Source organism: Oncorhynchus tshawytscha, linkage group LG28, assembly GCF_018296145.1.
Source record: "Oncorhynchus tshawytscha isolate Ot180627B linkage group LG28, Otsh_v2.0, whole genome shotgun sequence".
NCBI classification, from domain to species: domain Eukaryota; kingdom Metazoa; phylum Chordata; class Actinopteri; order Salmoniformes; family Salmonidae; genus Oncorhynchus; species Oncorhynchus tshawytscha.
Window position 1 is genome coordinate 500,653 of NC_056456.1, and position 24,602 is coordinate 525,254.

The 24,602-nt window shown below is 45.6% G+C and overlaps 2 protein-coding genes across 2 annotated transcripts in view; both read right to left on the minus strand.

Moving 5' to 3' along the window:
• Nucleotides 1-21,829, minus strand: part of LOC112263897 — a 40,373-nt gene extending 18,544 nt beyond the window's left edge. Inside the window, exon 1 of the mRNA XM_042308092.1 lies at nucleotides 21,080-21,829. The gene's annotated coding sequence lies outside the window, so the exon portion shown is untranslated. The remainder of the gene's footprint in view (nucleotides 1-21,079) is intronic.
• LOC112262517 (protein unc-13 homolog B-like) overlaps nucleotides 1-24,602 on the minus strand; it is a 174,006-nt gene that overhangs the window by 131,983 nt on the left and 17,421 nt on the right. The gene's annotated exons all lie outside the window — the stretch shown is intronic.

Here is a 24,602-nt window from a genome sequence, read left to right on the forward strand (position 1 = left end):
ACCTGGGGGCGGCCCGTCAGGAAGTCCAGTACCCAGTTGCACAGGGCGGGGTCGAGACCCAGGGTCTCGAGCTTGATGACGAGCTTGGAGGGTACTATGGTGTTGAATGCCGAGCTGTAGTCGATGAACAGCATTCTCACATAGGTATTCCTCTTGTCCAGATGGGTTAGGGCAGTGTGCAGTGTGGTTGAGATTGCATCGTCTGTGGACCTATTTGGGCGGTAAGCAAATTGGAGTGGGTCTAGGGTGTCGGGTAGGGTGGAGGTGATATGGTCCTTGACTAGTCTCTCAAAGCACTTCATGATGACGGATGTGAGTGCTACGGGGCGGTAGTCGTTTAGCTTAGTTACCTCAGCTTTCTTGGGAACAGGAACAATGGCCCTCTTGAAGCATGTGGGAACAGCAGACTGGTATAGGGATTGATTGAATATGTCCGTAAACACACCGGCCAGCTGGTCTGCGCATGCTCTGAGGGCGCGGCTGGGGATGCCGTCTGGGCCTGCAGCCTTGTGAGGGTTAACACGTTTAAATGTTTTACTCACCTCGGCTGCAGTGAAGGAGAGACCACATGTTTTCGTTGCAGGCCGTGTCAGTGGCACTGTATTGTCCTCAAAGCGGGCAAAAAAGTTATTTAGTCTGCCTGGGAGCAAGACATCCTGGTCCGTGACTGGGCTGGATTTCTTCCTGTAGTCCGTGATTGACTGTAGACCCTGCCACATGCCTCTTGTGTCTGAGCCGTTGAATTGAGATTCTACTTTGTTCCCTGTACTGACGCTTAGCTTGTTTGATAGCCTTGCGGAGGGAATAGCTGCACTGTTTGTATTCGGTCATGTTACCAGACACCTTGCCCTGATTAAAAGCAGTGATTCGCGCTTTCAGTTCCACACGAATGCTGCCATCAATCCACGGTTTCTGGTTAGGGAATGTTTTAATCGTTGCTATGGGAACGACATCTTCAACGCACGTTCTAATGAACTCGCACACCGAATCAGCGTATTCGTCAATATTGTTATCTGACGCAATACGAAACATGTCCCAGTCCACGTGATGGAAGCAGTCTTGGAGTGTGAAGTCAGCTTGGTCGGACCAGCGTTGGACAGACCTCAGCGTGGGAGCCTCTTGTTTTAGTTTCTGTCTGTAGGCAGGGATCAACAAAATGGAGTCGTGGTCAGCTTTTCCGAAAGGGGGCGGGGCAGGGCAGGGCCTTATATGCGTCGCGGAAGTTAGAGTAACAATGATCCAAGGTCTTTCCACCCCTGGTTGCGCAATCGATATGCTGATAAAATATAGGAGTCTTGTTTTCAGATTAGCCTTGTTAAAATCCCCAGCTACAATGAATGCAGCCTCCGGATAAATCGTTTCCAGTTTGCAGAGAGTTAAATAAAGTTCGTTCAGAGCCATCAATGTGTCTGCTTGGGGGGGATATATACGGCTGTGATTATAATCGAAGAGAATTCTCTTGGTAGATAATGCGGTCTACATTTGATTGTGAGGAATTCTAAATCAGGTGAACAAAAGGATTTGAGTTCCTGTATGTTTCTTTCATCACACCATGTCACGTTAGCCATAAGGCATACGCCCCCGCCCCTCTTCTTACCAGAGAGATGTTTGTTTCTGTCAGCGCGATGCGTGGAGAAACCCGTTGGCTGCACCGCCTCGGATAGCGTCTCTCCAGTGAGCCATGTTTCCGTGAAGCAAAGAACGTTGCAGTCTCTGATGTCCCTCTGGAATGCTACCCTTGCTCGGATTTCATCAACCTTGTTGTCAAGAGACTGGACATTGGCAAGAAGAATGCTAGGGAGTGGTGCACGGTGTGCCCGTCTCCGGAGTCTTACCAGAAGACCGCCTCGTTTCCCTCTTTTTCGGAGTCGTTTTTTTGGGTCGCTGCATGGAATCCACTCCGTTGTCCTGTTTGTAAGGCAGAACACAGGATCCGCGTCGCGAAAAACATATTCTTGGTCGTACTGATGGTGAGTTGACGCTGATCTTATATTCAGTAGTTCTTCTCGACTGTATGTAATGAAACCTAAGATGACCTGGGGTACTAATGTAAGAAATAACACGTAAAAAAACTGCATAGTTTCCTAGGAACGCGAAGCAAGGCGGCCATCTCTGACGGCGCCGGAAGTCGGAAGCTATGGCCATGAGGCCCCCTCACACACACACACACACACACACACACACATAGCTATCACAGCTATGGCCATGAGGCCCCCTCACTCACACACACATAGCTATCAAAGCACTGACCTACGGTCATGAGGCATCGGCTACTTGTCGAAACAACCGCGTTGGTTTATGGAGGGGGAGAACGCTGCAGGTCAGTGACAGGTGTGGTTCAATACCCTTTTCATAACAAACAGACAAACATAACACGCATGAGGAGAGAGAGAGAAAGGCCAACTTGAGGTAGGAAGAGAGGAGACAGACAGACAGACAGACAGACAGACAGACAGACAGACAGACACAGACAGACAGACAGACAGACAGACAGACAGACAGACAGACAGACAGACAGACAGACAAAGGAGAGAGAGAGAGAGAGAGAGTGAAAGAAACAGAGAAAGGAGAGCGAGACAGACAGAGAAAGGAGAGAGAGAGAGAGAGAGAGAGAGAGAGAGACAGAGACAGAGAGAGAAAGATCACTTTAGACATCTATACACACTATATCAGCCTTCTCTTACACACAATCTCTAAGGGACAGAGAGAGGAATCAGGAGCGAGCACATATGAAATGGTCTTAAATAAAAGATTTTGTTCTGTGCCACTGTAAAGCCTTAGAGTTGAGACATTATCTCTGTGTCCTTCACATTTAATCCCCTACTATGATTGATTTATTGATCCGGCTTATGGAAGTCACACACTGGTGAACACGCTGTTCAAAGTAAAATCAGCTAGCAGTTCAAAATCAGGACACAAACAGACTACGTGGCAGTCTCTCAGGTCTACAACCGGCTTAACATAGACACAAACAGGCTACGTGGCAGTCTCTCAGGTCTACAACCGGCTTAACATACACACAAACAGGCTACGTGGCAGTCTCTCAGGTCTACAACCGGCTTAACATACACACAAACAGGCTACGTGGCAGTCTCTCAGGTCTACAACCGGCTTAACATACACACAAACAGACTGTGTGGTAGTCTCTCAGGACTACAACCGGCTTAACATACACACAAACAGGCTACGTGGCAGTCTCTCAGGCCTACAACCGGCTTAACATACACACAAACAGACTACGTGGCAGTCTCTCAGGTCTACAACCGGCTTAACATAGACACAAACAGGCTACGTGGCAGTCTCTCAGGTCTACAACCGGCTTAACATAGACACAAACAGGCTACGTGGTAGTCTCTCAGGACTACAACCGGCTTAACATACACACAAACAGACTACGTGGCAGTCTCTCAGGCCTACAACCGGCTTAACATACACACAAACAGGCTACGTGGCAGTCTCTCAGGTCTACAACCGGCTTAACATACACACAAACAGACTACGTGGCAGTCTCTCAGGTCTACAACCGGCTTAACATACACACAAACAGGCTACGTGGCAGTCTCTCAGGTCTACAACTGGCTTAACATACACACAAACAGACTACGTGGCAGTCTCTCAGGCCTACAACTGGCTTAACATACACACAAACAGACTGTGTGGCAGTCTCTCAGGTCTACAACCGGCTTAACATACACACAAACAGACTGTGTGGTAGTCTCTCAGGTCTACAACTGGCTTAACATACACACAAACAGACTACGTGGCAGTCTCTCAGGTCTACAACCGGCTTAACATACACACAAACAGGCTACGTGGCAGTCTCTCAGGTCTACAACTGGCTTAACATACACACAAACAGGCTACGTGGCAGTCTCTCAGGTCTACAACTGGCTTAACATACACACAAACACAGGTCCATTCCTTAAAACTGTAATCTCCTTGTCCATCTGTAAAGGATTACAATAGGTATGACATGGTGGTAGAGTAAACATTGTAGAATCCAGCTGGAGGACCGAAGGCAGACACCACAACCAGGAGATGACAGAAGGGTAATGAAGCAGACAGACGACCAGGAGATGACAGAAGGGGTAATGAGGCAGACACCACAACCAGGAGATGACAGAAGGGGTAATGAAGCACACAGACAACCAGGAGATGACAGAAGGGGTAATGAAGCAGACAGACGACCAGGAGATGACAGAAGGGGTAATGAAGCAGACAGACGACCAGGAGATGACATTATGGGTAATGAAGCAGACAGACAACCAGGAGATGACAGAAGGGGTAATGAAGCAGACAGACAACCAGGAGATGACAGAAGGGGTAATGAAGACAGACTCTCAGGTCTACAACAACATACAACAAACAGGAGATGACAGAAGGGGTAATGAAAGGGACACCACCAACACAGGTCCAAGGTTCCATACACACAAACACAGGTTAAAACTGTAATCAGGAGATGACAGAATGGGTAATGAAGCAGACAGACAACCAGGAGATGGCAAAAGGGGTAATGAAGCAGACAGATGACCAGGAGATGACAGAAGGGGTAATGAGGCAGACACCACAACCAGGAGATGACAGAAGGGGTAATGAAGCACACAGACAACCAGGAGATGACAGAAGGGGTAATGAAGCAGACAGACGACCATGAGATGACAGAAGGGGTAATGAAGCAGACGCCACAACCAGGAGATGACAGAAGGGGTAATGAAAGGGACACCACAACCAGGAGATGACAGAAGGGGTAATGCAGCAGACGCCACAACCAGGAGATGACAGAATGGGTAATGAAGCAGACAGATGACCAGGAGATGGCAAAAGGGGTAATGAAGCAGACAGATGACCAGGAGATGACAGAAGGGGTAATGAGGCAGACACCACAACCAGGAGATGACAGAAGGGGTAATGAAGCACACAGACAACCAGGAGATGACAGAAGGGGTAATGAAGCAGACAGACGACCAGGAGATGACAGAAGGGGTAATGAAGCAGACGCCACAACCAGGAGATGACAGAAGGGGTAATGAAAGGACACCACAACCAGGAGATGACAGAAGGGGTAATGCAGCAGACGCCACAACCAGGAGATGACAGAATGGGTAATGAAGCAGACAGACGACCAGGAGATGGCAAAAGGGGTAATGAAGCAGACAGATGACCAGGAGATGACAGAAGGGGTAATGAGGCAGACACCACAACCAGGAGATGACAGAAGGGGTAATGAAGCACACAGACAACCAGGAGATGACAGAAGGGGTAATGAAGCAGACAGACGACCAGGAGATGACAGAAGGGGTAATGAAGCAGACAGACGACCAGGAGATGACATTATGGGTAATGAAGCAGACAGACAACCAGGAGATGACAGAAGGGGTAATGAAGCAGACAGACGACCAGGAGAGGACAGAAGGGGTAATGAAGCAGACAGACAACCAGGAGATGACAGAAGGGGTAATGAAGCAGACGCCACAACCAGGAGATGACAGAAGGGGTAATGAAAGGGACACCACAACCAGGAGATGACAGAAGGGGTAATGCAGCAGACGCCACAACCAGGAGATGACAGAATGGGTAATGAAGCAGACAGACGACCAGGAGATGGCAAAAGGGGTAATGAAGCAGACAGATGACCAGGAGATGACAGAAGGGGTAATGAAGCAGACACCACAACCAGGAGATGACAGAAGGGGTAATGAAGCAGACAGACAACCAGGAGATGACAGAAGGGGTAATGAAGCAGACAGACAACCAGGAGATGACAGAAGGGGTAATGAAGCAGACACCACAACCAGGAGATGACAGAAGGGGTAATGAAGCAGACGCCACAACCAGGAGATGACAGAAGGGGTAATGAAGGGGACACCACAACCAGGAGATGACAGAAGGGGTAATGAAGCAGACGCCACAACCAGGAGATGGCAGAAGGGGTAATGAAGCAGACAGACAACCCAGGAGATGATAGAAGGGCTAATGAAGCATACAGACAACCAGGAGATGACAGAAGGGGTAATGAAGCAGACAGACAACCAGGAGATGACAGAAGGGGTAATGAAGCAGACACCACAACCAGGAGATGACAGAAGGGGTAATGAAGCAGACAGACGACCAGGAGATGACAGAAGGGGTAATGAAGCAGACAGACGACCAGGAGATGACAGAAGGGGTAATGAAGCAGACAGACAACCAGGAGATGACAGACGGGGTAATGAAGCAGACGCCACAACCAGGAGATGACAGAAGGGGTAATGAAGTAGACAGACAACCAGGAGATGACAGAAGGGGTAATGAAGCAGACAGACGACCAGGAGATGACAGAAGGGGTAATGAAGCAGACAGACGACCAGGAGATGACAGAAGGGGTAATGAAGCAGACGCCACAACCAGGAGATGACAGAAGGGGTAATGAAGGAGACAGATGACCAGGAGATGACAGAAGGGGTAATGAAGCAGACAGACGACCAGGAGATGACAGAATTTTTCTCATTGAGAGTAATGCTCAATGGTATTGCAAAGAGCATATTTAGTGAAGTGCTCAAATCAAATCAATCACTCAGCACAGGTGCAGATTAGAGCTAACTCAAGGTCTGACTAACGGCTGCCGCACCGTCAAGAGACAGAGGACAAAGAGAGAGGGTATGAAAGTCAGGGGGAGATATATAAACAGAGAGAGAGAGAGAGAGAGAGGCGAGAGAGTGAGAGCGAGTGAGAGGAGAGGAAGGAGAGAGACAGAGAGTGAAAGGGTGAGAGTGAGGCAATTAGAGATTAAGGGAGGGGAAGAAAGAGTGTGGGAGAGAGCAGGAGAGAAGCATAGAAATGGAATGAAAGAAACAGATGGAGAGAAAGGAAAGACGAGCAGAACGAGAGAGAGAGAGAAAGGAAAGACGAGCAGAACGAGAGAGAGAGAGAAAGGAAAGACGAGCAGAACGAGAGAGAGAGAGAAAGGAAAGACAAGCATAACGAGAGAGAGAGAGAAAGGAAAGACGAGCAGAACGAGAGAGAGAGAGAAAGGAAAGACAAGGAGAACGAGAGAGAGAGAGAAAGGAAAGACAAGGAGAAGGAGAGAGAGAGAGAAAGGAAAGACAAGCAGAACATGAGAGAGAGAGAAAGGAAAGACGAGCAGAACGAGAGAGAGAGAAAGGAAAGACAAGGAGAAGGAGAGAGAGAGAGAAAGGAAAGACAAGCATAACGAGAGAGAGAGAGAAAGAAAAGACAAGGAGAAGGAGAGAGAGAGAGAGAGAGAAAAGGAAAGACGAGCAGAACGAGAGAGAGAGAAAGGAAAGACGAGCAGAACGAGAGAGAGAGAGAAAGGAAAGACAAGGAGAAGGAGAGAGAGAGAGAAAGGAAAGACAACACAACGAGAGAGAGAGAGAAAGGAAAGACGAGCATAACGAGAGAGAGAGAGAAAGGAAAGACGAGGAGAAGGAGAGAGAGAGAGAAAGGCAAGACGAGCAGAACGAGAGAAGAGAGAGAGAGAGAGAAAGGAAAGACAAGGAGAAGGAGAGAGAGAGAGAAAGGAAAGACAAGGAGAAGGAGAGAGAGAGAGAAAGGCAAGACGAGCAGAACGAGAGAGAGAGAGAAAGGAAAGATGAGCAGAACGAGAGAGAGAGAGAGAGAGAAGAGGAAAGACAAGGAGAAGGAGAGAGAGAGAAAGGAAAGACAAGCAGAACGAGAGAGAGAGAGAAAAAGGAAAGATGAGCAGAACGAGAGAGAGAGAGAAAGGAAAGACAAGGAGAAGGAGAGAGAGAGAGAAAGGAAAGACAAGCAGAACGGAGAGAGAGAGAAAGGAAAGACAAGGAGAAGGAGAGAGAGAGAGAAAAGGAAAGACGAGCAGAACGAGAGAGAGAGAGAAAAGGAAAGACAAGGAGAAGGAGAGAGAGAGAGAAAGGAAAGACGAGCAGAATGGGAGAGAGAGAGAGAAAAAGGAAAGACAAGGAGAAGGAGAGAGAGAAAGGAAAGACAAGGAGAAGGAGAGAGAGAGAGAAAGGAAAGACGAGCAGAACGAGAGAGAGAGAGAAAGGAAAGACAAGGAGAAGGAGAGAGAGAGAGAGAGAAAGGAAAGAGAAGGAGAAGGAGAGAGAGAGAGAAAGGAAAGACAAGCAGAACGAGAGAGAGAGAGAAGGGAAAGATGAGCAGAACGAGAGAGAGAGAAAGGAAAGATGAGCAGAACGAGAGAGAGAGAAAGAGAGAAAGGAAAGATGAGCAGAACGAGAGAGAGAGAGAAAGGAAAGACAAGGAGAAGGAGAGAGAGAGAGAGAAAGGAAAGACAAGGAGAAGGAGAGAGAGAGAGAGAAAAGGAAAGACAAGGAGAAGGAGAGAGAGAGAGAGAAGGAAAGACAAGGAGAAGGAGAGAGAGAGAGAAAAAGGAAAGACAAGGAGAAGGAGAGAGAGAGAGAAAGGAAAGACAAGGAGAAGGAGAGAGAGAGAGAGAGAGAGAAAGGAAAGACAAGCAGAACGAGAGAGAGAGAGAAAGGAAAGACAAGGAGAAGGAGAGAGAGAGAGAAAAGGAAAGATGAACAGAAGGAGAGAGAGAGAGAAAAGGAAAGACAAGGATAAGGAGAGAGAGAGAGAAAGGAAAGACGAGCAGAACGAGAATGAAGCAGACAGACGACCAGGAGATGACAGAAAGAAAGTAAAGACGAGCAGAACGAGAGAGAGAGAGAGAGAGAGAGAGAAAGGAAAGACAAGGAGAACGAGAGAGAGAGAGAAAGAAAGAAAGGAAAGACGAGCAGAATGAGAGAGAGAGAGAGAGAGAGAAAAAGGAGGGGAAAAAGAGAAAGCACAAAAGACATTGGCTGAAAACACTGTCATGGTAGCTATGGTGAGAGAGAGAGAGAGAAAGGAAAGACGAGCAGAACGAGAATGAAGCAGACAGACGACCAGGAGATGACAGAAAGAAAGTAAAGACGAGCAGAACGAGAGAGAGAGAGAGAGAGAGAGAGAGAGAGAGAGAAAGGAAAGACAAGGAGAACGAGAGAGAGAGAGAAAGAAAGAAAGGAAAGACGAGCAGAATGAGAGAGAGAGAGAGAGAGAGAGAGAAAGGAAAGACAAGGAGAAAGAAAGAAAGGAAAGACGAGCAGAATGAGAGAGAGAGAGAGAGAAAGGAGGGGAAAAAAGAGAAAGCACAAAAGACATTGGCTGAAAACACTGTCATGGTAGCTATGGTAACCATGTGGCCACCGCTTTTCTGTAATGGAATCCTATAGAAGACAAAGCAAGCCGTAACAATATCAGATAAAATGATTGATAAATTATGGAATTTTTATTTATTTAACTAGGCTAGTCAGTTAAGAACAAATTCTTATTTCCAATGACGGCCTACACTGGCCAAACCCGAACGATGCTGGGCCAACTGTGCGCCGCCCTATAGGAATCCCAATCACAGCCGGTTGTGATACAGCCTGGATTCGAACCAGGGTGTCTCTTAGACCTTGAGCACTGAGATGCAGTGCCATAGACCGCTGCACCACTTGGGAGCCCATAAATGATAGACAAATGGTGGATAAAGAGTAGGGATAGAAGTGTGATTCCACATGACTGCGTGACTATGACTAGGGGTCTGAAGTTTTCCTGGATCTCTTTAGCACAGTGTCTGTAGATGCTAGTAGGTCATACAATCATAGTCCTAGAGTAATTCCCAGAGATTATATGGCGTGTATGGGGTCATTGTGTCAGAGCAGCTGACCAGCTGGATGGATAATAGGCTATAGAGACATCTGGCGCTGAGGAGGCAGGCCAGTTATGGAGGGTTATGGAGAGGGTTATGGGTTATTAGCTTGTTGATGTCGTTGTTGACCAATCATAAATCATCAACACTGCAATAGGCTCCAGTCACAGAGACTCCGTGTGGGGCAAAAGTTAGGAGATATCAATCAATGGTAGATTGAATTAAAATAATAGAATTAAAAGTTAAAGGAGAAGGACAGGCTACAACGACCAAGAGCCAACAGGTAGACTGCTACTTTATATTCTGAATGGAGTTGTTATTATTTGTAACTGTAGGATGAGAAAGTGCATGAAGTGTCAATTAGCCTAGCTAGCTTATCTAGCGTCTCCCGGGTTGATGCAGAGAAGACAGCTGTGTTTCGAATACGCATACTAACATACTGTATACTACATAATTAATGAGTATATATTATATACTATTAGTTCATTTTAGTATACTGTAAACGGGACAGTATCCTTTCAGTTGAGCGTACTAGCGCTTCGCAGGTCTACCGGAAGTAGAGCTTGGACTCTTGTGACTGCAACCATATGAAGATCATCAAAGGTAAGTGATTAATTTTATCGCTGTTTCTGACTTTTGTAACTCCTTTACTTGGTTGTAAAATGTTTGTGCGCGGGGCGCTGTCCTCAGATAATCGCATGGTACGCTTTTGCCGTAAAGCCTTTTTTGAAATCTGACACAGCGGCTGGATTAACAAGAAGTTCATCTTTAAACCGATGTATAAAATGTGTATTTTTATGAATGATTAATTTGACTATTTCTTTATTTTGAATTTGGCGCTCTGCTATTTCACCGGATGTTGGCCAGCGTCCCACCAACCCATAAGAAGCTAGCTAACATACCGGCACATACTGCTGTAATGATGTGCTAGGTGGTTCGTAAGGATAGCGTAGCTAACAAATTGTCAGCCAACAGAAAGTGTAAGGTAACTTATTTGAAAAGTAATTACTTTATTACATTGCTCAACATTTTATTAACATCTGTCATAATTAGTTAAAGCAATGGATTTGTATCCTCTCTCGTTGGACTTCGGCTGCATATTTATCACTGTTTTCTTCAAATCTGAAAACGATGTGAGGCCACACCCATTCCCCTGAAGAATTGCATTATGGGCTCTAAAGTATGGAAATAGTGTCCTCTGTGTGTATACGTCATATTTTGGAGAATTTAGTACGACATCCGGGAACTTTTGGCATACTAACTATATCCATACTATGACCAATAAGCATACTATATACTCTCAATTAATGTCACAAATAGTACAGTTAGTGTGGGTAGTATGAGTATCTGAACACAGCTCGTCTAGCTGTGAAGCGTCAATTAGCCTAGCTAGCTAGCTTATCTAGCGTCTCCCGGGTTGATGCAGACAAGACCGGTTCTACGTCATCATACTGGATGATAAATAAGCTAGCTATGGCAGCTATTAGTATACTATAGTAGCTATTAGCCTACTACAGCGCGAGTTGGCTTGGTTGATTGAAGTCTCTAGTCTCTCCCTCACTCCTCGGTGTCACTCACTCACACTGACAGTAGCCTGCGCACACAGCACGGTCCCTGCGAGAGCGTCAACTCTCTCTCCCTCGCGCTTTATCAGTTTTGGTTAATAATGTAGATTAGAAAGTTACTTTTCTGCTGCTTCCCTCGCTCGGATCAGACTGGGTCTGGATCCCAGCAGGTCTATACGAAATGGGTGTAGTTGTCCTTGGGTCCGTTCAAAATGGATCTCATCAGGTCCGGATGGGAAAGGTTAATTTTGTAATGGGTCCCACTTTTTGGACCTGTGAATGCCTCTGAAATACGTCCAAAACTTTCCTGATATTTTGGTCAATATATCCCAACCACAACTGAAATACCAATCATTTCAGTATTACTTTAAACTGTTGATCTGTTGCTCTAACAGCAATGTTTTAGTCGGTAGAACAAACATGAGAAATTCAGTTCTGGGATGCGTTCAGATTGATTGAACGTTTGCTATGTTGCGTAATGTCTTGTACTAATCATTAGCTTGATCAGTACATCCCACATTCCCCCCCTTTCATCATAGGGGAACATCCTACCACTGCTACTATTGCTACTCAAAAATATGGTGTAAGAATATCTTCTACTCATCCAACAACAGTACATACACAAACACAGGTAAGTTCCCTTCCATATTGAAATCAACAAAAGGACAAATAAAACACCTTACTGTGTAACGTCACATGCTCTGTAAATAGAGACTAAGGTGGGAAGATTTACTTTCTACATTTTCTCAATTTAAATCAAATGTATAGATTGGTTCTGGAATAATTATTAGTGTGATTATTAAATTAAATAAACACGATGAGTACTTTCTCCCCACACAAGGTTGACCTTCACATGTGTGTGAACATAAATAAGGAGAATAGGTTGCCGCTGCTGGTCAGAGTCTGTGAGACAAGCATGCTGCCTCTGACTGGGGAGAGAAACAGGCTCGCTTGAACCTACTGCTGGCGTTTCAGAGAAACAGACCTTCTCTAATTCTGTAGCCTGCTAGAAACCAGTTATTTCTGGTTTATAATGCTACCAAACTTGTCTTTGAAAATATTTTGCCCAATATTTTTTTATTTGTAACCTTTATTTAACTAGGCAAGTCAGTTAAGAACAAATTCTTATTTTCAATGACAGCCTAGGAACAGTGGGTTAACTGCCTGTTCAGGGGCAGAATGACAGATTTGTACCTTGTCAGCTCGCGGATTTGAACTTGCAACCTTCCAGTTACTAGTCCAATGCTCTAACCACTAGGCTACCCTGCCGCCCCAGGGCTGCTACAAATTGAGAAATAGCTCTTACAGACGAGATGCGCATCTCATCACTTTGTAATAGAAACTTTCTACATTTGAACAATATCCTTTTCCATATAATTATTATTCGTTATGAATTGCCCATGTTAAATGTGACTACTTATTTATTTGTTACAAGTTAGCTCACAGAATGAAGGGTTTTGTTACGAGGAGAGAGCGAGAAAGAGAGGAGGCTATTGCTCCCTTCTCCTTACAAGCTCAACTTTCTCCCTTCACAAACCACGGCCACCAAAGACCGGGACAAACCAAAAGCATAATTTGCAGCGGGGGGATCCAATCTTAAAATGAAGAATTGAGCAGCACTGTGGCGTGTAAAACCACAGACAGACAGTAGCTACATTGGGAAAATAATTCTCAATTCATCAAATTGGGAATTAATATGGTATATTCCCTCCCTCCCTCCCTCCCCTTCTCTATTACCCTCCCTCCCTCTATCACTCCCTCCCTCCCCTTCTCTATTACCCTCCCTCCCTCTATCACTCCCTCCCTCCATCTCCCCCTCCCTCCCCCCACATTAACATGAAAACAGGCCAAATAAGAGATGAGCCTGAGCCTCATGGACACTCTCCACATTTAGTCCTTCTACGGAGGAAATTACTAAATACTGTCAAGGATCTTGACAAAAGTGTCCATAGTTTGACTTGATTTCCAGTTGGATCACAATGTGCCTCTAGAAGCAGGGTATGTAAGCAGCGTAAGTCAACATAGATATTCTGTAGGCCCAATTTAATGAATTCCACAGGCCACATAAATATCAGAGGAAATAGAACTGCAGCACAATTGAAACCCTGTAAAATAGCAACCATGTTACCTTATGATATCAAATAGGAACACCTCCATCCAATAAACACAACAGACCTCACAGTCTCACGTCCGAGTCAGATATTCATCCATGTTTCTCAAACGTCAAAGGTAGAAGTTGTTCCAAAATAAAATGTCAAAGTGTTTGAGGTTAAGTTTAGGGATTAACTCCACATTCTTAAGGTTAGGAATTTACTCTGAATGGTTAAGGTAAGGGTTAAGGTTTGGGATAGGCTTAAAACAAGATTCTCAAAAACAGATTTTTACCTCCCCATCCACCATCCCTGTCCACGACGCCCTGGCAACACCGAAACCTACTTGAAGGTAACAGCGCTCACTGGTGCCCTTAGTGGCCAGTTTCCACGTCATCTCCCTGCATCCTCAGACATGGATGGACGTAGAATACGGACTTGTAATCACAGGTGACCTACCAGCTGCCTACCAATTACAGACCAGTGTCAAACAGACTGACACCACTACCAGCTGCCTATCACTAATAGACCAGCCTACCAATTACAGACCAGTGTCAAACAGACTGACACCAAACAGGAAATACATTGAACGCATATTGACCTTCGACCCTGGAGAGATTGGAAATCCCTAATCAACACGTGTCAGAACATGTCAGAAATGTAAACAAGGTTGGTGTGTGTGTGCATGCGTGTGTGTGTGTCCATGCATGTGTGTGTATGTGTGTGTGTGCATGCGCGTGAATGTGTGTGTGTGTACATGCGTGTGTGTGTCCTTGTGTGTGTGTGCTTAATGAGTGTGTGTGTTTGTGTATGTGTATGGATATTGTAACAGTTGTTGGTTCACTAATGTTTTTATGACCTTCTATTGTAATTATCACCTCTACAGCAGCATGGTTTTGGCACATCTCTTGGCATAACTGCCGAAACGCGTCAGCACGCACCGACGGAAAATAAAAAGGTGAAACTTTTTGGAGTGCCACCTTTTCCTAATGTTTCTTGAACTTGGGATTTCATTAGAAACGTTTTGTGTGTCTGACAGACACTAAGTACCAGCATTAGCAGCAGGCTTTAATCCAGAGGGGAGGAATGACTGACATGAGACAGCTGCTTTTAAAAGAGAGAGAGAGAGTATAGAGAGAGAGAGAGAACAGAGAGAGAGAGAGAGAGAGACAGAGAGAACAGAGAGAGAGGGAGAGAGAGAGAGAGAACAGAGAGAGAGAGAGAGAGAGACAGAGAGAACAGAGAGAGAGAGAGAGAGAGAGAGAGAGAGACAGAGAGAAGAGAGAGAGAGAGAGAGAGAGAGAGAGAGAGGGAGAGAGAGAGAGAGAAAGAGAGAGAGAGAGAGAGAACAGCTTCCTGTCACAACAGTGGTATTTTAGATTTCAGTGACAAGATACACGGGGCTGACAGAAATAATTACAGATGGAGAAAGAAGGAAAATAAAATGTAATTGCATCTTGAGAGCCTAGAAGGACCTGACCATTATTCTTGAAACATTCAGAGCAGTGGTTCTTGAGCCATTCAGAACAGTGGTTCTTGAGCCATTCAGAACAGTGGTTCTTGAGCCATTCAGAACAGTGGTTCTTGTGCCATTCAGAACAGTGGTTCTTGAGCCATTCAGAACAGTGGTTCTTGTGCCATTCCGTACAGTGGTTCTTGAGCCATTCAGAACAGTGGTTCTTGAGCCATTCAGAACAGTGGTTCTTGAGCCATTCAGAACAGTGGTTCTTGTGCCATTCTGAACAGTGGTTCTTGAGCCATTCCGTAAGTGGTTCTTGAGCCATTCAGAACAGTGGTTCTTGTGCCATTCTGAGCAGTGGTTCTTGTGCCATTCAGAGCAGTGGTTCTTGAGCCATTCAGAACAGTGGTTCTTGAGCCATTCAGAACAGTGGTTCTTGAGCCATTCTGAACAGTGGTTCTTGAGCCATTCAGAACAGTGGTTCTTGAGCCATTCTGAACAGTGGTTCTTGTGCCATTCCGTACAGTGGTTCTTGAGCCATTCAGAACAGTGGTTCTTGTGCCATTCAGAACAGTGGTTCTTGTGCCATTCCGTACAGTGGTTCTTGTGCCATTCAGAACAGTGGTTCTTGTGCCATTCCGTACAGTGGTTCTTGAGCCATTCAGAACAGTGGTTCTTGTGCCATTCAGAACAGTGGTTCTTGAGCCATTCAGAACAGTGGTTCTTGAGCCATTCAGAACAGTGGTTCTTGAGCCATTCAGAACAGTGGTTCTTGAGCCATTCAGAACAGTGGTTCTTGAGCCATTCAGAACAGTGGTTCTTGAGCCATTCTGAACAGTGGTTCTTGTGCCATTCAGAACAGTGGTTCTTGTGCCATTCAGAGCAGTGGTTCTTGAGCCATTCAGAACAGTGGTTCTTGAGCCATTCAGAACAGTGGTTCTTGAGCCATTCCGTACAGTGGTTCTTGAGCCATTCAGAACAGTGGTTCTTGAGCCATTCAGAACAGTGGTTCTTGTGCCATTCAGAACAGTGGTTCTTGAGCCATTCAGAACAGTGGTTCCCAAATGTCTCGGCACCCACCAGTGTTAATTTCGTCAACAATAACTATGACTAAATATACTTATCAATGACCTACTTTTCCTGACCAAAACGATGACAATAACGAGACGCCCAGGAAAAAAACAAACATAACTATTACAAATGACTTTTCATTTTAGTCAACATAAATGTGAAGAGACGAGAATTCCATGTGAGACTAACAGACTTTTAATTGAACATGAAGCACCTTTTCATCTCTTTGTCCAATCATGCATTCAGAATATTTCACGCAATCCTCTCATTGGCAAAATTTTTCAGTTGCGCGGCCTGATTGATTGGGCTCCCGAGTGGCACAGCGGTCTAAGGCACTGCATCTCAGTGCTAGAGGCGTCACTACAGACCCGGGTTTGATTCCAGGTTGTATCACAACCGGCCGTGATTGGGAGTCCCATAGGGTGGCGTACAATTGGCACAGCGTCGTCCGGGTTTATCCGGGGTAGGCCATCATTGTAAATAAGAATGTGTACTTAATTGACTTGCCTAGTTAAATAAAGGTTAAGTCCTCCTCTCCATCTCTCCTTCCCTCATCCCTTCCTCCATTCCTCCTCTCTCCATCCATCCTTTCCTCCAGTCCTCCTCTCCATCTCTCCTTCGCTCATCCCTTCCTCCAGTCCTCCTCTCCATCTCTCCTTCCCTCATCCCTTCCTCCAGTCCTCCTCTCCATCTCTTCTTCCCTCATCCCTTCCTCCAGTCCTCCACTCCATCTCTCCTTCCCTCATCCTTTCCTCCAGTCCTCCTCTCCATCTCTCCTTCCCTCATCCCTTCCTCCAGTCCTCCTCTCCATCTCTCCTTCCCCATCCCTTCCTCCAATCCTCCTCTCCATCTCTCCTTCCCTCATCCTTTCCTCCAGTCCTCCTCTCCATCTCTCCTTCCCTCATCCCTTCCTCCAGTCCTCCTATCCATCTCTCCTTCCCTCATCCCTTCCTCCAGTCCTCCACTCTCCATCTCTCCTTCCCTCGTCCCTTCCTCCAGTCCTCCTCTCTCCATCCATCCTTCCCCCATCCCTTCCTCCAGTCTTCCTCTCTCCATCTCTCCTTCCCTCGTCCCTTCCTCCAGTCCTCCTCTCTCCATCCAGCCTTCCCCCATCCCTTCCTCCAGTCCTCGTCTCTCCATCCATCCTTCCCCCGTCCAGTCCTCCACTCTCCATCCATCCTTCCTCCAGTCCTCCTCTCTCCATCCATCCTTCCCCCCCCCCGTCCCTTCCTCCAGTCCTCCTCTCTCCATACATCCTTCCCCCGTCCCTTCCTCCAGTCCTCCTCTCCATCCATCCTTCCCCCATCCCTTCCTCCAGTCCTCCTCTCTCCATCCATCCTTCCCTCATCCCTTCCTCCAGTCCTCCTCTCTCCATCCATCCTTCCCCCGTTCCTTCCTCCAGTCCTCCTCTCTCCATCCATCTTTTCCCCATCCCTTCCTCCAGTCCTCCTCTCCATCTCTCCTTGCCTTCATCATTCCTGACAGAACACTACAGTTCTGTGAGCCTTCTGAGCCATCTTTGGCAGCCTGCCACCGCTAGCTAACAGGACAAGCCTTGTGCTAATCAATTTTTATCTTTCTCTTTGCCATCCCAGAAACGACTAATCATCTTTCTGGTCCTATGTAGCCTCCTGTTCCATTCACTAGGATGTCATGGTTTTCCATTAAAGGAGGAAGCTGCAGCTGAACTTTGACTCCAATGTTTTTCCAGGATTAAAAATAGTAAAAGGAATGAATGGACACACTTTTGACGCCTAGCAGCCATGTTGGTTAGAGAAGGTATTGTATGTTATTCCATCGCTAACCTAACGTAGAAGACATACTTAAAGGTCCTGACGAGAGAGAAAAAAACTGTCGGGGGGGGGGGTTCTTGTTCACTGTTGAACCGATCCAGTAAATGTGGAGGAGGAGTTGAGATGGACTGTCGCCTTGGTAACATCCAAAAGCGGAAGTCGCTTCACAGGCTCGCTTTCCATGTCCTCTAACTGGGAGACTAAAACAAGTTCCAAGGAAGGAGATCTGAAAACTCTGATACAACAATCGGGTCAGTTCACCTCACGGGGCTGTAGTATGGACATGCCGTACTGCGCTGCAGAAACCAATAACAAGCATGAAAGGCATCCATCTCTCAGTCTCTCTGTCAATCCCTCTCTCTGATCCTTGTAATCCTTGTTCCTGTATTTCCTCCAGGAGATCAGTATTCCCTCCCCTCATCCTGTGTTCTGTCACTGAAGTATGTATCTATCGTCTCTGCTTACAGCCACCGACCCTAGCAATCACACAATCACTTCTCCACTGCCTACACACTATGGATGTGTATAGGTGTGTGTGTGTGTGTGTAGGTTGTCCTTGTGCCAAATTAGAGTTTATGACACAGCACCAGAGCATGACACACACACACACACACACACACACACACACACACACACACACACACACACACACACACACACACACACACACTCGGTTGACAGTCTAATCATCCATAATTTGTTCATTTGGAAGTTGAATCTGAACGGAGCCTGAGTCTGAGGACACAGAGAGACACCAACTGACACCGTCTCAACCTTTAACAGACAGTCACCACGATCTAACCAGTCAGTACCACAATCTAACCACAGTCAGTCAGTCTGTACCAGAATCAAACCACAGTCAGCCAGTCTGTACCACAATCTAACCACAGTCAGTCTGTACCAGAATCAAACCACAGTCAGTCAGTCTGTACCAGAATCAAACCACAGTCAGCCAGTCTGTACCAGAATCAAACCACAGTCAGTCTGTACCAGAATCAAACCACAGTCAGTCAGTCTGTACCAGAATCAAACCACAGTCAGTCAGTCTGTACCAGAATCAAACCACAGTCAGCCAGTCTGAACCACAATCTAACCACAGTCAGCCAGTCTGTACCAGAATCAAACCACAGTCAGTCTGTACCAGAATCACACCACAGTCAGTCTGTACCAGAATCAAAACACAGTATGAGAGTATGAGCCCAGGTTGACAATCAATCATCAGACAGTCCATTAGTGGATTAGGGCTGAGTGAGTTTGAAGGCTGAATGGAGCCTGGCTGTGTGGAGGTGTGGTTATGCACACAGATTGAAAGCCAGAGTGTATGGGTGTAGAGGAGAGAGAGGGGGGAGAGAGAGAGAGAGGGGGAGAGAGAGAGAGAGAGAGAGAGAGAGGGAGAGAGAGAGAGAGAGAGAGAGAGAGAGTGAGAGAGAGAGAGACAGAGAGAGAGAGAGAGAGAGAGAGAGAGAGAGAGAGGAGAGGGAGAGAGAGGGAGAGGGAGAGAGAGAGAGAGGGAGAGGGAGAGACAGACAGACAGACAGACAGACAGACAGACAGACAGACAGACAGACAGAGTAATGTATTGAAACAAATGTCAAATTGGCCAAATTACCGTACAACAGACCACGTATTCACCCTGCACACCCTAATTGACAAACAAACAAACCAAAACAAAGTCAAAGTCTTTTCATGATTTGTTGATTTAAAAAAAGCCTTTGACCCAATTTGGCATGAGGGTCTGATATTTGCTGTTTGCTGATAAAGGAGGGAGAGGATGATCTGGTGCTTCTGTCACAAACCAAGGAAGGCCTAAAGCAGCACCTAGATCTTCTTCCCAGATTATGTCAGACCTGGGCCCTGACAGTAAATCTCAGTAATACAAAAATAATGGTGTTCCAAAAAATGTCCAGTTGCCAGGACCACAAATACAAATTCCATCTAGAAACCGTTGCACTAGATCACGATACATACCTCGGCCTAAACATCAGCACTACAGGTAACGTCCACAAAGCTGTGAACGATCTGAGAGACAAGGCAAGAAGGGCCTTCTACACCATCAAAAGGAACATAACATTCGACATACCAATTATGATCTGGCTATTCACAAAATGGGACAAACACCAAATTGAGACTGCATGCAGATTTCTGCAAAAATATATTCTGTGTATAACGTAAAACACCAAATAATGCATGCAGAGTAGAACAATGCTGATACCCGCTAATTATCAAAATGCAGAAAAAAGCTGTTAAATTCTACAACCACCAAGAAAGGAAGTGATCCCCAAACCGTCGATAACAAAGCCATCACCTACAGAGAGATGAGCCTGGAGAAGAGTCCCCTAAGCAAGCTGGTCCTGGGGCTCTGTTCACAAACACAAACAGACCCCACAGAGCCATCACCAACAGAGAGATGAGCCTGGAGAAGAGTCCCCTAAGCAAGCTGGTCCTGGGGCTCTGTTCACAAACACAAACAGACCCCACAGAGCCCCAGGAGAGCAACACAATTAGATCCAACTAAATCATGAGAAAACAAAAATATAATTACTTGACACATTGGAAAGAATGAACAAAAAAATGGAACAAACTAGAATGCTATTTGGCCCTAAACAGAGAGTACACAGCGGCAGAAAACCTGACCACCGTGACTGACCCAAACATAAATACAGACCCAGTGAGCATAGCCTCGCTATTGAGAAAGGCCGCCGTAGTTAGACATGGCTCTCAAGAGAAGACAGGATATGTGCTCACTGCCCACAAAATGAGGTGGAAACTGAACTGCACATATTAGACCCATATATGCCTCAGATTACAAAGACCCCAAAATAATTTGAAAAACAAACACAATTTTGATAAACTTCCATATCTACTGGGTGAAATACCACAGTGTGCCATCACAGCAGCAAGATATGTGATCTGTTGCCACAAGAAAAGGGCAACCAGTGAAGAACAAACACCATTGTAAATTATTTTCCCTTTTGTACTTTAACTATTTTCACATAGTATGAAATTGAAATGTCTTTATTCTTTTGGAAATGTTATGAGTGTAATGTTTACTCTTTTGTTTATTATCAATTTCACTTTAAACATATGTTTCCCATACCAAAAAAGCCCCTTAAATTGAAAGTGAACTTGAATTGAGAGACAGAGAGGAGGAGAGAGAGAGAAAGAAAGATCGAGACAGAGAGCAGTGCTGTGGCAGTAATATTTCCATATGTCCCTGTGGATTTCAGAATAGAATCTGGCTGCGACGAGGACAGGAGAGGAAATGTGTATATTTGTCTATTTCGACATCATACATCATTATTAAAGACAGTTCTGCTTTTTTTTTTTTTTACAACAAAATCCAATAGTGGATGCAGAAGATACGGTATTCTTTGGCATGTAAAAAACAGGCATGCAGACAGTGAGATCGAGAAGCAGAACGGACACCAACTTACCGCACAGAGATACCTCCAGACATAAATCTAGAACCATCAAAAGGAAGAGTGGAATAAAGTTTAAAATCAGCAGAAACACCCCTTAAAAAAAAGGGGGGGGAGATCCACAAGAGGAGCAGAGTCCACACATCAACAGGAGAGCTTATTTTAAAAAGGCTGAAAAGATGATAGAAGTTAGGGCGTGACTGTCATGCCCCCCCCCCGTGTTCCAGGATCAATCCCATCAGCCTCCGACTCCAGAGGTGGACGGAGAGGTAAGTAGCTTGTAGCCAGCGTTTGCATCAGACCCCGTCCAAAAAGAGACACGGAAAGATAAGCAGTTTCCTCTCTCTCTCTCTCTCTCTCTTTCTATATTATCTCTCTTTTTCTCACAGAAGTAAGACTGGCTCAAAACCCCCACCTGTTTCTGTGTCACTGTCACTCACTTTGTCCCTCTCGCCCTCTCTTCTCCTTTAATCTCGTCTTGGCAATATCTATCTCAATTCTTTCTTATACAGTCATTCTGGTTCTCTTTCATTCTATCACTCTCTTTCTCAATCATCCTATTTTTCCCACTCGGACACAGTCACTCACAGTCACTCTTTTCTCACAGTCACTCTTTTCTCATCTTTCTTTATCAATCTATGGTCCCTCCATCCTGTTTGTCTTTCTCTCACCTCTCTCTCCTCCTCCTCCTCCTCCAGTCGGAGTGAATGCAGCTTGTTGATCACAGGAAACAGCTGCTCTACGTTTTATGGGCTCCCTCATTCTACCACTCCCTCACTCTACCGCTCCCTCACTCTACCACTCCCTCACTCTACCACTCCCTCACTCTACCGCTCCCTCACTCTACCACTCCCTCACTCTACCGCTCCCTCTCTCTATCGCTGCCTCACTCTCTCTCTACCACACCCCCCCTCCCTCACTCTACCGCTGCCTCACTCTCTCTCTACCACCCACCCCTCTCTCTCTCTCTGAGTCAAGCACCAGCACATCTCTCTCCATATTTTAATTTCCTTAAGACATTCATCCTTACATAAGACTATTTAACCCAATCACTATTCAGTGGTGCTTTATCATGATCTACACAGAGGTTTTCAAGGGACCAGCAGACCCCAAATTCTGAGATCCGACCTGGGACCCAAGCGGGTCCTAAATTCAGACCTTTGTCTCAGATCTGGGTGGGGTCTGATATAATTGCCACAGTCTCGGTTACGTGGAATTAAAAATGATTTACAGACTGGAATTGACTGTTTGTGTGATGAGCACAAGCCTGTTATCTGTCAGTCAATTGTAGCTCAATAAAAACCGGTTCCAGCTGCTCACCTCACGTGCGAATAAAAGGAGCCTTGGCCCAGGCTACTGTTGATTGTGAAGAAGAGGAGTTATTTTAAATGACAGTTTGAGGAAAGAGAGTACAGTGAAAAGACAAGGGGGATGTCCTCGGGGTTTAATATTGCAGTGGACAAAGATGAGAAGAACGTTGGTCAAATGGACTGACTGTGTACAACTCGCTATTCAGGTTTAAAACTATTTTCTATCTTTCATTGATCACTTTACATATTTATCATCAATTGATTAGTCATTAATAATAATAATTGTAAAAGAAATTAGCATTAGCCTATTTCTATCATTTGTTGGGTAAGCCAACTGTAGGCAATCAAATGTGGTGCTAAAAGCTGCAACACAGGCCCTAGCCAGCTCAAAACAGGTTTTTATATTTAATTCTGTTCAGGCATTTTACGGCTGTAATGTTGTGTTTGTCACAATAAAATAGAATTACCAGTAGTTCTATTAACACTATTCTCACTCAAACCAGGAAAAAGAAAAACCAAAGAGATGCTAAACGTAATATAATAACCGGTTCGTATTTTCCCTATAAACAATGACTTTACATACTTTTAATATTATCCTAATAAAATTAAGCAACTTTTGTGAAGGCTTTGGTATGGGCTATTATTAGGCTTAGCTACTGCAGGCCTTATGAAGGAAGACAGGGCTCCAACCGACTCTGACAATTGAACTTGAGGTGAGGAAGAAAGTTTTAGGCCTACTAGAATTACACCTTTAATTTAACAATATAATGAACTCAACAACAACAAAATGAAAGGTCCTCTCACTGTCAACTACGTTTCAGGAAACTTAACATGTGTAAATATTTGTATGAACATAACAAGATTCAAAAACTGTGACTGAACGAGTTCCACAGACATGTGACTAACAGAAATTGAATAATGTGTCCCTGAACAAAAGGGGGGTCAAAATCTAAAGTAACAGTCAATATCTGGTTGCCACCAGCTGCATTAAGTACTGCAGTGCATCTCCTCCTCATGGACTGCACCAGATTTGCCAGTTCTTGCTGTGAGATGTTACCCCACTCTCCCACCAAGGCACCTGCAAGTTCCCAGACATTTCTGGGGGGAATAGCCCTAGCCCTCAGCCTCCTATCCAACAGGTCAATGCTCAATGGGATTGAGATCCGGGCTCTTCGCTGGCCACGACAGAACACTGACATTCCTGTCTTGCAGGAAATCACACACAGAGCGAGCAGTATGGCTGGTGGCATTGTCATGCTGGAGGGTCATGTCAGGATGAGCCTGCAGGAAGGGTACCACATGAGGGAGGAGGATGTCTTCCCTGTAACGCGCAGCATTGAGATTGAGCTTGTTGTCATTGCAGGCAGTCTGTTGATGCTGTGACACACTGCCCCAGACCATGACGGACCCTCCACCTCCAAATCGATCCCGCTCCAGAGTTCAGGCCTCAGTGTAACACTCATTCCTTCGACAATAAGCGCAAATCCGATCATCATCCCTGGTGAGACAAAACCGCGTCTCGTCAGTGAAGAGCACCTTTTGCCAGTCCTGTCTGGTCCATTGACCGTAGGTTTTTGCGCATAAGCGATGTTGTTTCCAGTGATGTCTGGTTGGGAACCTGCCTTAGAACAGGCCTACAAGCCCTCAGTCTAGCCTCTCTCAGCCTATTGCAGACAGTCTGAGCAATGATGGATGGATTGTGCGTTCCTGGTGTAACTCAGGCAGTTGTTGTTGCCATCCTGTACCTGTCCCGCAGGTGTGATTTTCGGATGTACCGATCCTGTGCAGGTGTTGTTACACGTGGTCTGCCACTGTGAGGACGATCAGCTGTCCGTCATGTCTCCCTGTAGTGCTGTCTTAGGTGTCTCTCAGTACGGACATTGCAATGTATTACCCTGGCCACATCTGCAGTCCTCATGCCTCCTTGCAGCATGACTAAGGTTCACGCAGATGAGCAGGGACCCTGGGCATCTTTCTTTTGGTGTTTTTCAGAGTCAGTAGAAAGGCCTCTTTAGTGTCCTAAGTTTTCATAACTGTGACCTTAATTGCCTACCGTCTGTAAGCTGTTAGTGTCTTAACGACCGTTCCACAAGTGCATGTTCATTAAATGTTTATGGTTCATTGAACAAGCATGGGAAACAGCGTTTAAACCCTTTACAATGAAGGTCTGTGAAGTTATTTGGATTTTTACAAATTATCTTTGAAAGATAAGGTCCTGAAAAAAGGTT